Genomic DNA, 13,586 nt, shown 5'->3' on the forward strand with positions numbered 1-13,586 from the left:
CCTCATTTTTTCCAAATGCTTTTTCTGTTAGCCATATCTCCATTCAAAACACAATTTTAGCATTCCCAAAAGACTAATTTATCTGGATTATTCATATATAATGAGTGTGTTATATTTCAGTGCAGGATCACATGGCTTTGGAGACTGAAACCAACTTGATTTCATTAGGACTGATTTTCTAATTTCCACCCCATTTTCACTGCAAAATGGAGGCAGTGGTATGGACTCATGGTGTATTAATATTTCTCATATGCTCAAATAATTGTTATTTATATTTATCATGATTCCACCTCACCAATGTATTTATTTCAAAACTATTTTTGTTCCAGATGATTAGTGAATTTTCTAAATTATCCCCTGACCTGGGACACCATTATTACTACCAAGTTTAAAAAGCAATGCAGCTGCCAAGACAAGAAATTTAAGACAAAACAGATAAAATGTATGAAAAAGCATAATATAATATCCACCACAAACATTCACTCAGAAATTATTTGCCAACCCAGGTTTTTTATTATCTTATTTTATTTATTACTTGGTATATTTGTTTATTTTATGTATATTAGTTTAGAAAAAACCTGAATATTAAAAACAGATGTACTTACAATTATTTTAAAATGTTTGTTAATCAGAGCTGTAATTTAAAGCATAAAATTATAAATCAAACAACAGAAATTTTTTTTCAACATCTTCCTGAAACATAGAACTCTTTTCTCTTTATTTTAGGTAAGTATAATACATTTGTTATTATTGTATTCTTCATCATTAAGACCCTTACCATATCATCAAATTAATATTTAAAAATCAAAATATTATTCAAAATAATATTGAGCCTATATTTTTCATTAGTGGAATAAATAAAAATGTTTTATCTGTTGTTTGCCACTTATCAGCAAAAAGTAATTGAAAATTGTCCATCTCTGCTCACCATAAAATGATGACTCTCTCGACTAAATAACTGGTCTCCAACATTCATTTTGCTCACCTACAACCTCATATTTCAGAGTAATTTTTCTAAAACACAAAAATTATTATGCCACCTCTCTTACGCTATTTTATGGCTTCACATTATCCTGGGGAAAATAAGCAAATCTTTAATAGAACCTGTAGGGTATGTGAACGGGTTTCTCTCCTTCTATGAAGTCATGCACCATAATGTGGTCCTACAGAAATCATGGTGCAGCCTCTCTGCAGTTCAGTGTGTGAGGGAACTCTGTGAACATCAGGAGGCAAGATCATTCCGAGAGCCATCCTAGAGCCTGACAACTCCATAAATTTATTTGATGTGTAATATTAAGGTCATATTATAAATGTTTTTAACATTTAAAAACTCTTTAATTTAGCCAACTTTTTAGGTCATTAATATACTTCTAAGCATTATGTATTTCAAAATAATAGTTCATGGTATAGCTATGTGCAGTTGTGTAGCTTTAATTTTTTAAACATATCTCCTATTGGAAACTTTAGGTCATTTTATTTTTTGCCATGATAAAATAACCACTGAGCAAATTTAATTTTAGTTTAAAATTTAGTGCTAAATCTTTACACAGAAATTGATATGGATCATTAAAATACATTACTGGAATTAGACTATCTGTGTCCAATAGCACAACCCTAAAATGATAAACTTGAATATATTGGAAAATTGGTCTCAAAATAAATGTTTCAATTTATTTGTCCATTAGCAGAGAATTGTGGGTTGTGTATGTTTTTTCATTTAATAATCAGTGAATAGTCTTGCTTTGGTTTTAATTAATACTTCTTTGATTACTAATTCTGCTGAAGTTCATTTATCACTTCATTGGTGATGCATATTTTGGAAATTGCATGCATACACACACACACACACACACACACACACACATACACACCTGCATATGACTACACAGTAGGGGAAAGTAGGTTTATAATTGTGAGTTCACAAAACAGAGTTTATTCTCGTATTATTATTTATTAGTTATTGTATTATTTTCCATACAAAGAACTGTAGACTCAACATTTGCCCCACCCTGTATAGATAGATAAATTTATACCTAGATTTAATTTATTTTTCTTTTTCAATGAATTTTTAGAGGACATTACATGTTAAAACTATAAATATTGTTTTGTAATAAACTTTACTGTTGGAGCAGTTCAATTTACAAAAAGTTGAGAAGATAATGTTTCCCCTACATTAAAACATGATGTTAGGATGATACATTTGTTACAATTAATGAATCATTGTTGATGTACTATCATTCAAGTTCATACTTTATTCAGATTTCTGTAGTGTTTACCTCGTGTCCTTTTTCTGTTGCAGGAGCCCAGCTAGGATCCATATTACCATTAGTTGTTACATCTAAGGATCCTCTTGGCTGTGATAGTTTCTCAGATTTTCGTTGTTTTTGATGACCTATTCAGTTTAAGGAGTACTGATCAGGTATTTTGTAGGAAGCTCTTTCATTGGAATTTTTCTGATGTCTCTTTTTGTGGTTAGAGTACAGTTATAGGTTTTTAAGAAAAAGACTCCATAGACAAAGTGCTGTGTTCATCACATCATGTCAAGGATACATGCTATAAAAATGATGTATTACTATTGATGTTGACCTTGATGACCTGGCAAAGTGGTGTGTTTTTAGGATTTTCCACTATAAAGTTTCCCCCCACCTACTTTCTTTTTTTACTTTGTATAGCCCACATGTTAACAATGAGGTGTTATACCTCCTTCTCTTGAAGGTGAACTAGCTACATAAAATATTTATAATTCCTTTTCATGGGAGATTTGATTTAGCTGTTTTGTATTTTTTTATTTATTTGGTCATTTTAATTTATTTATATTATCATGGACACATTGATGTTTACTGTATTTTGCCATGAATAATGTGCTTCCATGTATAATGAATGTGCAGCCACAATTTTGGCCCAAACTTTCAGAAAAAAAAATCTTTCATTTTAATTTTTTAATTTAAGTATTCATTTATTTATATTTAGAAACAACCCAGTTATTGCATTCCAGGGTATTATTTTGCATACAGATGCCATTATTGCTTCCCACAGTTACACATTTAACCCATAATCAAATAAAAGAAGTAAAAACATTTATCTAGATATAGAATTACTAATACCAATGGATAATGCCCATCCTTATTTTTCCCTTAAAAATTTAGGGAAAAAGGTGTACATTGTACTTGGCAAAATACAGTATTTCCTCATTTGGATTACTATCCAATTTTACTATTTTATTGCTTTATTTGAGCTTTGAACATTGGGAGGCTTTTCCAGTGGATCCTTTGACGTATCTCTGTCAATCTCAGTTTCGTTAGCTTTTGTTTTCTGATAATTCCCGTACATTTGGGCACTGCTCAATGCTCCAGACCTCCATCTTTGTCTTTTCTATTTCCTTCATCTGTCCTAGAAACAGGAATTCTCCATGGAAACTTTTCAATTTTTTTAAATGGAATTGGAGAATGGTATGAGAAACCAAAATATGAATACTAGGTATGCTTATTTTTTCCTACCAGGATGTCATTGTTTCTGGGCCCTGACAGCTGATGGAGCAAAGAAGTATATGCCTAGCCAGTGTATTATACGTTTGTACAAATACTCCTATATTTAACTGTCTGTATCTATATTAAGCTAAATATGAATTAATACTGATATCTCCAACTGTAATATAGTAAAATGTGGATCATTCTAAGCCATTCCTTTTATTATTTGGTAATTCCCACTCCTAATAGTGAGAAATCTATTTCCAACTATGTGCCATCCAGTTACTTACTTTTTCAATTTCAGTATATATACACAAATGTATAGTAGTATCAGAATTGTTAGCTCGTTTTTTCCATGGAAAACTACTTTATTAACTGGAATACAGGGCTTAGGTACAGTTTTTTTTTCATTTCAGTCATAATTTTACTCATTTCCAGAGTTACTTGAGTCATTTCCTCTCACTCACTTCAGTGATTTTGTTTGATACATTTGAAATAGCAAAGTCTTTTGTCACTATCTGCTTTTGATTCTGAGATCCTTTGATATCTTAAATGAGATTTTTTTAAAAAAAATTTCATATGTTAACTTTTACTTTTTGTGCTATAAAGATCATTATGTCTTGACCAAAGCATAATGTCATATGTCCACAATTATAGTATAATACAGAATTGTTTATTGCTCTAAAAATTACCCCATTTTCACCTATTTAACCCATTCCCAAACCCCTAGCCACCATTGATTTGTTCAGTGTCTCTGTAGTTTTCCTATCTCCAGAATATTGTGTAATTGGAGGCTTGTAGTATGTAGCTTTTCAGACTGCTTCTTTCATGTAGCAATGGGTTTTGAAGGTTGATCTATATCTTATTGTGGCTGAATAATTCATTTCTTATTATAATATGTCATTATATAGATATACCAAAGTTTATCCATTCACCTATTGAAGGACATTTTTTATTCATTCTAAGTGTTTTTGAATAAACCTTTACAAATTGTGTGCAGGTTTTTATGTGGACATAAAGCTCCAATTCAATTGGGTAAATATCTAGGAGCAGGATTACTGGTTGGTATTTAAGACTGTTTAGCTTGGTAAGAAACTGCCATGCTGTCTTCTGAAGTTGGTGTACCATTTTGTATTTCCACCAACAATGAATTCGAGTTCCCATGGCTCTGCATCCTTGCCAGCATATGGCATTGTTAATGACTCTGGATTTTAGCCTTTCTAATAGGTGTAAAGTAGTATCTCATCATTTACATTTCTAATTCCCTAGTTATAGGTGATGTTGAACATATTTTCATATGATTATTTTCCATCACTTTATCTTCTTTTGTGGGGTGTCTAGTCACACTTTTGTGCCCATTTTTAATTAGGTATTTTCTTATTTTTGAATGTTAGTGATTTTCATTTAATTTGGGTTTAACCACTTTGCTACATAAATGTTTCACAAATATTTTCTCACATATTGAGGCCTGTGTTTTCATTCTGCATATAGTGTATTTTGCAGAGCAGAAATTTTTAATTTAATAAAATATAACTTTCATTTTTTCTTTCATGGATCATGTTTTTGGGTCATATTTGAAAACCCATCACCAAACACATGGTCGCCTGGATTTTTTATGTTATCCTCTAAACTTGTATAATCTTCCATTTTGTATTTAGGTGTATGATCCATTTTTACTTCATTTTTTGATAGAAACAGGGTTTGTGTCTAATTTATTTCATTCTTTCTTTTTACTATATATAATGTCTGATTGTTCCAGCACCATTTATTGAAAAGAGCTTTTTTCTTCATTGAATTGCTTCTGCCCATTTGTCAAAGATCAGTTGACTGTATTTGTGTGGGTCTATTTCTGGAATCTCTATTTTTGTTTCATATATATATATATATATACACACACACACACACACTTTAACAATACCACCTTGTCTTGTTAACTGTAGATTTATAGTAAGTCATGAAGTCAGGTAGTGTGAATCCTCCAATTTTGTTCCATTTCTTTAGTATTGTACTAACCATTGTATGTCTTCACTTTTCATCTAAACTTGAGAATCAGTTTGGCAATATCTATAAAATAATTTGCTGGGATTTTTATTGCAATTTTATTGGAACTATAAATTAATTTTGAGAGACCTATCATCCTAACAATAATGCATCTTCCATTCCATTAACACTGAATATAAAAATAATGTTTTTGTTTGTCTTTAGCTCATTCAATAACATATAAATAGAAATTTATATTATAGTTTATATTAATATAGTTTGATTTTAGATCTCTTCACATATGAATCCATGAAGCTTTTTGGTGATTTTCAATGACAAATGAAGGAATTAATCTTTTTTATTTTACTCCATTCTCTGATATATAAATTCCTTTTTATCAAGTATTGAAGTACAATACTAGTTTTTATACATCCAGATATTTTTTTTCACTTTCTAACATTGCACCAGTGTACCAAGATTTTTTAGCTGATTTATTAGTGTGAAACTGGTTAACACAATTATCCCCCTCCCACAACTCCCTCCACCTCTCCTTCCCATGGCAATCACCCCACTTTTGTTCATGTCCATGAGTTTTTTTTCTTTTTTTTCCCTAATCCCTCCACATCCCCCACCTAGCCCTCAATAGTTATGGCTTTGAATACTTTCTGAAGTTTACATCACTGATACCCCATTGTTACAAGTATGTCTAAAATATTATTAGTATTTTTAAATATATTTTTAGTTATTTTTATAGAGAAGGGGAGGGAGGGAGAGAAAAGGGCAAGAAACATAGGTATGAGAAAGAAACATTGATCAGTTGCCTCTCCCACGTCCCCAACCAGAGACCTGGCCCACAACCCAGGCATGTGCCCTACTGTGAATCAAATCAGCAACATTTCAGTGTGTGAAACTGCACATAACCCACTGATCACAGCACTCAGGGCTAAAATATCATTGCCTAATTTTATGAAGTCCAATTAAATGTTAAAATCCAACAGTATTACTTTTTATGAGAGTCAGAAAAACGCTGTCTCCTCAGAATCCCTGTCTTCCCCAATCAATCATGTATTTACACCCATTCTAATGTATTAATTTCTGGACTTAGGGGAGTGTGGTGATGGGAGGGAGGATTGGAAAAGGCTGAGTAGAAATTTACAGATCAATATATTCTGATTGCAGCCTACTAGATTAGAGCTTTGATGTTTGAAGTGATATTCACAGAAGGGATAATATCATATAAGTGCTTTCTGGAAAAATGTAATTTTATGTACTCTGGGGGCCCAAAAAAGTAAGTATTGAGATGCTTCAGTACATAATAGTAGTTGGCATCAGGTGAATGTCAGGTAGAAAAGTGGAATTGAGTTGGTAATTGTCCTTACATATCAATGATTGTTTGTAAATTTAAGGAGACTAGATAGCAGTGATAAACTGTCCTGAAAGCTTACTGAAGAAAAAAATAAACATGCATTTGAACAAACAATAACAACAAAACTGCTGCTGGATCCAGAAGCAAAATTTTGAATACTGTAGGCTTTCCTCAATTAAATAGAAGTGGAAGAATTCTATTTCATACTTATATGAAATAGAATTCCCAAACAAAAGAATAGGTTGAAATAAAAAGTAAACAAAACAAAGCAGTATTATATAAATGGAAAATAAAGCAGGGTTATAAAAGGCAGCTAAAAATAGTTATTCTAAAGAATTGCAAGGAAACAGCAAATATTAAAATTAAAATATACATTTAAGAAGTTATATGTTAAAACTGATAAAGCCTAAAAGTGGTTCAGTTGAGGACCAACTGGAAACAGTCTTCTAAAGCACAGAATAAAATGATATAGTTATTTTATTTATTGTAAGTTCAGATAATTAAGAAATCATTATTAATCAATGTATTTAAATATATATCTCATATATGTATATAAATACATAAATATTCAAACCTTTTTATTTCCTCTACTGAATATCAAGCATTACAAAGGCTTAAGGCAAATGTTGTCCAAATATGCTTTCTTCAATGACAAAAGTATTTTAAAAATCTGTGTTGCAAAAATTTCTAGTCACATGTGTTTACTGAATGCTTAAAATATGCATAGAGTAACTGAGGAAATAATTTTACTCTTATGTAATTTAAATTTAAATAGCTACAGATGTCTAGTAGCTACCTATCAACACAGAATATAAAGTAATTAAGGGTATTCTAATTTTATTGATTACAGTACTTCATTTTCAAAAGGTCACCTATTCAGGTTTTTTCTATCCGCCTCTTATCAATTCTTTAATTTTGAGGTATATGTTACATACAGCATGTGCACAGATCTCATGTGTATAGGTAAATAAATTTGTACATACATCAAAACAAATGAAATGTACAACACCAAGAGTAAACTCTAAGGTAAAATGTGGAATTCAAGTAACTATGCTGTGCCAATGTAGGTCAATTCTTAGTAACAGATTTCCATTTTGGTGATGAGATTGATAATTGGCGGAGTCAGTGCCTGTGTGGAGACAGAGGGTATAATGGGAATCTCTATACCTTCTTCTCAATTTTGTTTTCATCCAAGAACTTCTCTAGAAAAAAGTCTTAAGGCCCCTGGCTGGTATAGTTCAGTGGATTGAGCACATGCCTGTGAAACAAAGGGTCACCTGTTCGATCCCCAGTCAGGGCACATGCCTGAGTTGTGGGCCAGGTCCCCAGAAGGGGGTGTGTGAGAGGCAACCACACACTGATGTTTCTCTCCCTCTGTTTCTCCTCACCTTCCCCTCTTTCCAAAAATAAATAAATAAAATCTTTAAAAAATAAATAATAATAAAAGTCTTGCCCTGGCTGGCATAGCTCAGTGGATTGAGTGCGGGCTGGGAACCAAAGTGTCCCAGGTTTGATTCCCAGCCAGGGTACATTCCTGGGTTGCAGGCCATAACCTCCAGCAACCGCACATTGATGTTTCTCTCTCTTTCCCTCTCTCTCTCTCTCTCTCTCTCTCTCTCTCTCTCCCCCCCCCTTCCCTCTCCAAAAATAAATAAATAAAATCTTTAAAAAAAATAAAAGTCTTAAAAGTTAAATGTAAAACAGTGAAATTGATATGATGTTATTTTATATGTAATAAATAACTTTTAAAACAAACTATTGTTAAAATTATTTTAAAAAAGAGATAATAGTTAAGGTAGTGTGGTAATGCTGTGGGGTAGGTAAATAAAACAACAGAACAAAATTGATCCATAAACATATGCAAGATAGACGGATGCTTGATATATAGCCTTCACATACTTGCAGGAAATTAAAGAAAGCACTGACTTTTCACCAATGGTGCTGGCTATTGGGTGGCAAGTATCCACAGGTCTTTCAAGCAGAAACACTGTCTAACTTTGGTATAGACCACCTTTTCAAGAAATTTTGTGTAACAAAGTTCTTGAAAAGAATTTTGAAATTTAGAGACAATTTTTTCCTAATCCCTGACACTCCACAAAGACAGGTTTCTTTATTGTCCCATATATTAAACATAATGTTTTCTGAGGCTAAATCTAAGCATACTTACTGCCCATTATAACAAATATAGGATCTTTAAGCTTACGGTCCCCCTCCTTTGCATCATAGGTGTCTCCTGGCCCTTTTAAATTACCCTCTGGGAAAGAGCATTTGGGAAACATAGACGTGCCAATTCTGTGGCTACTGCTATTACTAAACTGTGATTAGTAAACTACTTGTCTCTCACACAGAAGTCATGTTCATTTGCCACCATCCATGAAATTATGACACTCTAACTTAACTTGCAAGCAAGGAAAAATTTAAGATCATTCTCCATTCCTGGCACACACATGTAAGGAAATAAAAATGTAAGGAAAATCAAGAAAGTGTCTAGCACAAAATTCAAGATGAAGTTATCTCTGGAAGAGGAAAGCAAGAAAGATTTGGTGAGGGAGAAGTACTCAGTAAAGTTTCTGGTGCATGGCGAATATTCTGCTTTTTTACCTGAGCAGCTGTTAAATTATAGTTTTTATTTAAGCTACATATATATGTTTGTGTACTTTTCTCTATGTTTCCATAATAAATATTGTTTAAAAATAGATTAGGTTTTGAGTGTGCATGATATATGTTGAAGCACTTAGGACTTTTACTATAGTAAATGCAAGAAAAACATTTTAAAAGTAAGCAGGATGTACGTATTTTATACTTATTATAATACTTAATTGTATGAAATGTAAAGCAATTACCTTAGAAGAAAATAAAGTTTAATGCTAATTAATAATATTTATCTCTGAGTGGTATAAATACAAGCTCCTTCTTTTGCCTTCCACCTTTACATTTAATTTTGCAATTTTTAAATAATAAATATATAAATAGAATGGAAAAGTTTCCTTAAATTAACAAGAACAAAACAAAAAGAATCTTTGCAAACTTCTCTGTTACATGTACTATTAAACTATATACCAACTGTAAAAGATACTAATAATGAAAAAAATTACCAATTTATGAGAGATTAAGATAAAAGAAACTGTATATAATTCTTCACACTAGAAATGTAAGGCAAGCTTCAAGAACCACAAGAGATAATTCAGTCTAGAAGCCTGAATTAGAAGCCAAACCACTCCCAATCAGAAAGGGCTAGATGGGCTAGAGGGGTTTATAACAAAGTGTATGTCTACCATAAAATGTTCAAGTGGTCATTAAAACATTCTTTCACTCGCTTTAGTAATAAAAATGATGGATTAATAAAATAATAATGGCTTTAATATTAAGCAAAATATCAATAGGTGGTATTTGTTATTTATTTGGGGAGAACACTCTGCCAGCAATTCATGTTCATTGCCTTATTTAATTCTCAGCACAGCTCAGTGAAGACAGACAACTCCTAGTCCCATTTTACAAATCTGGAATGACCGTGATTAGAGTGTTATAATTAGTCTTCGGTCACCTAGCTGGCATGTGAGGAGCCATGACAAAAACTGAGACTGTCCAAATATGAATGAAATATGCAAACCACCACGTATACTGACATATTTTTTAAAATTACTTAAATGGAAAATATCCAGAATGTTTGAAATCATACCCTTCTCTGTCTGATCCATTCTTTATCACTGGGCCATGGCTTCACTTTTTCTACTGTTTGTTAGTTTAGTAAGAAAGAATGCAAACTGAAATTCTCCTTGGGAAACATTGCCTGACAATATATTGTAATAAAAATATTTCCCAATATTTGACTATCATTATATCATGCTTTCTAAAGTCAGGCAGAGTATAGAATTCTCTATCTGCCTTAAAATCCTTGGTCAAGTTATAATAGCTCATGATAGGTAACATTCTTCCTTTGTAAGTTTATAATAAAATTCATAAGATTGTTATGAGTACTAAAATTGGATAATTTATATTAAGATGCCTAGTTTCATAAATCATGGGTGATATTATTTTTCTGTTTGGTAGAGAAAAGTGAAAGTGTAATGAAAAAGTGAAGGGAAAAATCCTTAGCTTGTTGGAGCCCCTCTTATTAACCTTTCCCACACTCATATAAACACTTCATATGCTCTTAAACACTTTCTACACTCTTAAACCTATGTAATTTTAACAACATACAATTCTATATGGGTACTCACCAGTGAAGTATACTACAACTTGAATGATGAAGATTATGAATTATGTAGCTGTGCAGTACTGATAGCAATAAAGGTGATGATGAGATGAATGTATTGAACAGCCAAGAAGAGCATTACAGCTCTTCTGAAGGCACCACTTCATCAGGTGCTTCATCAGATGGTGCAGTATCTTCCCCCTGGGCCATAACTTCTATTTTTGCTAAAGGGATAGGCATAACTGATCTCTTCCTCTGAGTGAACATAGTTATGGGGAGTTGCTGGCAGTGCTTTTTATCTACAGAGGCAGCTTCACCATGTAGAGAAATGCTCTTGAGTCCAAAGCATCTCTGAAATTTGTCAAACCAGACTTTGCTGGCACTGAATGGGGTTGGTCTGGTGGGAGAAGCACTCGATGGTCCTGCTTCTTTGTCATCATCTTTGTCTTCATTCTCATCACCATCGTGAACATCAGTGCTTTTTGCGAAACTATCATAAAGTTTCTTGGCCTTGGATGGATGGTGTTGGTATCCAGTGAGATATTCTTCCTGCAGTCATTTATCCACAGGGCCAATGCAGACTCCGTCCTCACAATGGCTTTATTGTGGGAAGTGACCACCCTCTTTGCAGCCTTGTTAAAAGTCATTGTTGTCGTAGACCTAATATTCTTCTCATCTTTCTTTATGTAGTGAATTGTAGATTTGTTGGTCCCATAATGGTGGCCTACAGCTGTGTAGCTTTTGCTTTCCTTTAATCTGTCAAGAAGTTCCCCCTTTTCTTTGATGGTAAGCATATTCCTCTGGCACTTGGCTTCACTGCTGGAAGTCTTAGAAGGCACAGAATGTTTGGGTGACATTGTAGGGCTTGAAATAAATTCAAACTTTTACAAAAAATTCATAAAAACACAACACTGCAGAGGAACACTGCATGCAGTGATCAGATGTCAATGTGAAGTGGACAAGGAGAGATGCTGAACATATCAGCACAGTGTGGGAGAGCAAACAGACCGATGCTACGGTTATTGAGCAAATCAGCACCCAGGATACAGAACACAGTGCAGTGGTTGGTTGCCTTCCATTACTTTAGCCAATAATGTGCCATGTACAATCTCACTTTGGCAAACTTGTGCAAGTGGTAGTGGTGTACTGCATTTCATTGTGTACAGTATGGTATTTATCCTCTGATGAAGTATATACTGTATTTTATTTTGACATAATATTCTTTTAATATGTTTGAATTAACATCTTTTATATTTTTATATTATTTTACATTTTTAGGCAAAAAAATTAAAATAATAAATGTTATATAAATACTTATATACTGCAAAAATCCCATGATATAGTGAAAACTCCACAATACAGTATTAGATATATTTTTTAAAAAACCTGAAATACAGTGAAGCCGCAATAAGTGAACTGCGATATAGTGAGAGACGACTGTATATAACTCAGCAGCCTTTGAAAGGGAACCTGAATCACTTTTAGTTAGGTTCCCAAAATAGTTAAGATGACAGAGAAAGATATCAGGGGTCCTCCCAGGATATCGTGGTAATTTTGACAGAGTAGGCCAGATGGATTAAAAAAACTTGAATTTAAGAGGACCAAACAGATATTGCGCTAGTCAGATCATCCCTTGGCTCCAGCTCCTACAGGGAAGCAGTATGATTTACTTTTAAAGTAACACCAATCATTCCTTAATATGATTAGAGACTTGCTTATTGTTTATTTTACCCTTAGACCAGGGACTTTATTTCTTACTGCATTTCCAGTATCTAACAAAGCTTGCCAGAAGGTAGACATTCAATAAATATTTGCTAAATAAATGAATGATTCTGTAAATTTTCAATGTTCAAACATTTGAATCAATTTTTAAACATATAATTCCAATGTATTCTCTACCTTTTTATGTTAATGCAAAAATTAAAATTGCAAAGCAATAGCAAGTAATACTAGGCCACTTGTAAATATTTTCTTTACTCAAATGGATTGGAATTGCTAAATGAAGGAAGGAAGGAAAGGAGGGAGGGAGAAAGGAAGGAAGGAGAAAGGAAGAAAGGGAGGGAGGGAGGGAAGGGACGGAGGAAGGAAGGAAGGAAGGAAGGAAGGAAGGAAGGAAGGAAGGAAGGAAGGAAGGAAATAATATAAAACAAAAAGAATAATTTAGCAACTACAACTTTTTTTTTCAAATACTGGTTGGTAGAATCATCAGCTTTTTTTTTTAATGCCCCCCTCCCCTACTATCAAATTCTGGAGTCAGCAACAATTAGTTTAATGGGCTAGATATGAAAGAATCTGGTTATAATATTTACTTTGGTACCAAACAAAGTTGGTTTTGAATTCTTGTTCAAGCAATGTACTTAACCTCTCTAAACCTTAGATTTCATAGTATCAAATAAGGAATAGCGATAGAGTGTTGGTATAAATACTCAAGTGGTAAATCATATAATGCATAGTTGATTACTACCTAATTATGCCAATAATTAGCATTTATTATCATTATCTGGAATGTTCTAGATAGATACATATTGAAAATTGATTCTAGAATGAATAAATTGTGCTTTATTGGTGTTAATAGTAC

This window comes from Phyllostomus discolor, chromosome 5 (assembly GCF_004126475.2).
Source record: "Phyllostomus discolor isolate MPI-MPIP mPhyDis1 chromosome 5, mPhyDis1.pri.v3, whole genome shotgun sequence".
Classification (NCBI taxonomy): domain Eukaryota; kingdom Metazoa; phylum Chordata; class Mammalia; order Chiroptera; family Phyllostomidae; genus Phyllostomus; species Phyllostomus discolor.